General features: G+C 40.6%; 1 pseudogene; it reads left to right on the plus strand.

Moving 5' to 3' along the window:
• Positions 1-4,299: 4,299 nt before the first annotated feature.
• LOC114007940 (uncharacterized) lies at positions 4,300-4,455 on the plus strand (annotated as a pseudogene).
• Positions 4,456-4,865: the final 410 nt, after the last annotated feature.

The following is a 4,865-nucleotide window of genomic DNA, read 5'->3' on the forward strand; positions in this document are numbered from 1 at the left end:
TGCTGCAATCCCTTCTCCTCCATTCTCCTCTCGGGATCTTGGGCAAGCACGCACACGCGCCCGGCGTGAGTTTAAGCCACCAGGTCCAGGACGCAAACCATGGTCAACTACGTGGGAGTCCAGCGACATAGCCATTATGCTAACTGCTGGTTCCTCCTTAATAGTGTCTTATCATGCATGATCCTCCCAGCCAGGCAGCATGGGGTGAGCTCACAGGCATGCCTGGTATTTTTGGGTTGATCCAGAATCTGAACCTGGGCCTCTGGTATGGCTCCAGCATTAAGCAGCAGTGTCCCACTTCCTGTACCACCTCAGCAGGCCACCTGATAGACTTTGAATGGTCATATTTTTCCCGTTAATATACATTTAATTCACATAAATGCCATGATGGCCACCTGCATATGCTTGTAAAGAAAGGAAAGGTGAATCTTACAGTATTTCTAGACTGGGAATAACAAGATAAAGAGTATACTCATTGAGTCCTGTAATCTGTAAATTATTCTTTAGATTAAGTATGCTGATATGAATAGTTAGTAAAAATATCCATTTTACTTGTAATCTTAAGTATTCTATTGAATATCTTTGTAAAGTAAATTTATTTTTTTAAACAAAACCTTAGATAATGCTTACCGCATCACCTAGTTTGTTAGATGTTTTTGTATATCCGATGAACACTAATGGTAGCTTGTTGTTTTATCTTGTATTTATTTATTTATTTGTTTATTTTTCATTAGCTAAAAGACCTACTTTCCTCATGATTTTAGCCATTGGTAGATCATTTTGAATATTGTAAGGAGAGCTAAGATCCAAGACTTCAAGATTGGGGCGTGTGAAAAGCCAGTAAGTGGAGATTCATGCATGCAGGAAGATTACCAGGTTAATGACAGGGAGAGAAGTTTGGCGGCATTTCAGAAGTGTAGGATATGAGAGCCTGAGTGATGTGATAAAGGCAGGGATGGGCAAGATGGGAAAGAAAGAGAAGGGAAGTAGCAATGTTCAATGAATAGGATGAGAAGCAAACTGACTGACCGAGGATTAAGAGATTATTCTTAGAATCTTGGTGCCACTTGCAGGATGGAGATACTGTTACTGAGGTATGAAACACGGCAGAAGAAAAGCTTTGGGAACATTACAGTGAGAATTATGTTGGTTCTGAGCAGAAAGCAAGCATTTCTAATAATAGCTGCAGCCACCGTTTTTTGTTGTTGAGCATTTTTGTTTTTTTTTTTGTTTTGTTTTGTTTTACTATAAGGTGCATGCCCTTGCCAGACAGAGACAGAGAGAGGAAAAGTGAGACATCAACCCACCAGGGGCGATGGCTATGACACAATTCCTTCTTCTTTCTTCTCTCAGGATTTTGGGCACACACACATATGCCCCCTATGTGATTTTCAAGATGCTAGGTCTAGGACTTGAATCATGGTTGGTCATATGGGAATGTAGTGCCTTAACCACTTTGCTACCTGCTGGCTCTCTCTCTCTTTTCTTAAATTTATTTTAATTAATTAATTAATTTTTTTTTTTTTTTAAGTAAGAACTCAGGGACTGGGCTGGTGGCTCAGGGATGCTGTCATGAGGCGGCCTCCTCCTGTCTTCCTGCTCTGTGGTTCTTAACATGAGACTTTTGCCTTCATAGTTCAACTCTCAGCTGAACCATATGGTATCTATGTTCCAGCCAGGTGCAGATGGAAAGGGCCATGGACTCTGTCCTGAAGACACTTGAGTTCGTAAAGGAGCACCACTCCCCCACCTCAGCTTATTTCTGTATCCTCTAGGCAAACCAGAGCTGGAAGGAAGGCTAGACTATTTATACTTTCCTTATCAGTGTTTGTGCTGAAGGACATGAGAGGAAAAGGATTTGGAATAAGAGTTAAACTATGAACAGTATACCAATGCATTTAATTCTGGCCATATTTGTGGAGGAGATTTTATGCAGTGCGGAATTGTGCCTAGAATTCAGAATAAGCTATTAGGGCCTGAAAGATAGATGTAGATGCAGTTTGCATCATCTTCATATTTAGTCTTATATCCAAAAGACTTCAAATTCCTGTTTCTAGGCTTCTCTTCCCATTTCCATGGCTTATTTTGTTCCCCCTAAATCCAATTCACTAAGTCTTATGTAATTTTCTTATACTATCTTAGGAGCAGACCCTGCACCTTCTAGCCATAAGTTCAGGCTCAGTATGACATTTGACCAGTTTGATCAAATTTGCCAGTTATTTTATTAATTGCTCTGAGAATCATCTTGGTTGTGCTTATAGCATGAATAGGAGAGTCCTTTATCTGTGTTTTGAAATAGAGTTCAGTCTAAAATTTATTAGAGGTATGATAATAGCCAAATTTTGAACTCTTCCATGTAAGAGTGGGGTCTTCAAAAAGTTCATAAAAGGTGTGTGCTATAAAACAGCCTTGAGTGGAATTTAAAATTTTTTGTACTAAAATAAACTTGTTCCTTAATTCTGTTTTTCTACAAACTTTTTGAAGTCCCCTCATATGTGCCTTTTCATTTTGAGGGATTGGCTTGCTAGGAGAACTAAATAAGTGAATGTTTATATAGTATCTTTCACTTTCAATGACTTCTCCCTTCCTTTCTCCCTCTCCACAATTTTGAAATGGAAGAACTGGCTTTTAGGTAGGATACTGCTAAGGAATATTATTACTAATACCAAGGAAATGGTCCCTTGGGAAATTAACAATGCCTTTCTCTAGATCTGGTTTTTCTGCCATCAGTGTTCCTCTCCTGCCCTGACTACTGCAGGTGGGGAACAAAGTCACACTCGAAAAGCTTTCAGACTCTGCTGCAAACTACTTCCTCTCCAGGGAGAAAGGCTTTTAAGTAATTTGAAGCCTTTTATAGGTAATATTTGTATGGGTTATATTTTCATATATAACAAGTCAGTAAACATTATCTAATTTTTTCAGGTCTTACACAAATAAAGCGATGTCCCTTTATACTGTGATTTTCAAGGACATGATTCCTTTGTGAATTAACTAAGTGGTGTCTAACAGCTGTAGTGCTGAAGCCTTGTTTTCGTATCAGTGAGAGGACCTGTTCCCCAGGGTCGATTCAGCATTCTCTTTATACCCAATACTTAGGCAACACAATATAACCTTAAGTGCTTTTCTATAGAAGCTTTTGCTCTCTGCATGCACTTGAATCTTGAATCTCAGTCGACTGTCATTGTTTATGCATCTGTTTATCTGCAGCAATAGTAAGCGTTAGCTCCGGGGTTGCCCATGGGAGTCTCTCTTGTCCTTGCATGTGTGCAGCACACCTTGTTCCAGCACAGCGAAGTAGCTGATGCCAGGTGTGCTGTTTGGCGATGTTCTACATCAAACGTGAGTGAGATCTTCCTCTTGACACCTCAGTGGCTCAGGGTCCTTTCTGTTACTTTTTCTGCTCGTCCATTCTTGTAACTCGTTTATTATTGTGTGAGGGGGGGTCTTTAAAATGTCTTGGAAAATGCATATTGTGAAAAAGCTATGTGCGGATTTCAGATGTTTTTGCACTGAATTAATTCATACTTTATTCCATTTTTTAAAAAGTTTATTATTTTTTCCCCAAGTGAGAAAAAGAGAAATGGGCATCCCCAACAGGGTCTTCACACTACAGTATATCCAGCCACAGCCAGTCAGGATCATGGACACACGTGTACATGCCTGACATGGACATGGGACTTCAGAACGTGAACCCAGGACCTTTCCGTGTGTCTCGAGCATTGTGGAATGCGGTGTTACTGTTGCGCCATTGCAGCTGCCCTAAATCCCAGCTTCAACAGACTGGCTGATGGCCTCTCACATTTGGTGAGTAGAAGGCTAGTGAAGGCAAGATTGTTATTTCCGGCAGCTCCTAGGACATTGCTTCAGGAGCTGCTGTATCTTGGAGCCTGTTGGTGCTGGCTGATTGCAGTAGATTCTGCCAGGATGGAGAGACTGGCGGTTTCTCCCAGTGACTTCCCACCTTTGGGGTTTTTCCTTGGGCTCCAGATAAGAGAATGTTTGCAAAGCATTGATACCTGGGGACCCAATTCCTGCCCCTCCGCCGCTTCTCCTGCCTCCTTCTCCCACATCTCTTCTTCTCCTTCCTTTCTTTTCTCTCATTCATGCCCCATTCCAACCTAATTCCCCTGAGAAATATTCAATGTGAATAGTGTGGATCATACAGAACGATACATACTTAACTTTCAGGATTTTAGTTGTATACAGTTATATAAACGTACATTTATGTAGTACTTCAAAAAGTTCATGGAAAATGGAATGGAAGTTACAAGTTTATTTAGTGTAAAGAGTTGAAATCCAAGCTTTGCGCAGTGGCAGTATCGTAGCCAATGAAGTTTATCCGAGGCGCGATTATTGCTAATTGAAAGAGTTGAAATCCATACATGGTTTTTATACAGTAGACATTTTCATTAACTTTTTGAAGATCCATTCTATTTGTGAATCTTTCAATAAAAGGGTGTTTTAGTCTGGATACAGCCAGGAAAACAGATATCATTAAATTGTCCCACAGAAGAAATTTAATTTGAGGGCTGGATAGGGGTGCAGCCTAAAACTCAGTGTTTTGTGAGGCTGTTCCATATAGGAAAGTTCCAAGTTCGAGTCTGGAGACCTGTTGCCCATCCTCATCTGACTGGGTAGATTACAGTATCAGGACCCTGTTGGTGGTCTCTCTCTCTCTCTCTGTCTCTATGTCTCTTACAGAAGAAGGAAATAAATTGTATGTGTGTGTGTGGATGTATGTGTGGGTGTATGGAACTAATTACAAAGGGATTGAAAAAGCCAAAAGAGCAAATAGAGATTTATTATGCAATGCGGAGGTTATCAGCCGCGGGAAGCCATTATTACCCCTTGGGCTAAAGAAACGA

Source organism: Tupaia chinensis, unplaced genomic scaffold (assembly GCF_000334495.1).
Source record: "Tupaia chinensis unplaced genomic scaffold, TupChi_1.0 Scaffold000257_1, whole genome shotgun sequence".
Lineage (NCBI taxonomy): Eukaryota > Metazoa > Chordata > Mammalia > Scandentia > Tupaiidae > Tupaia > Tupaia belangeri.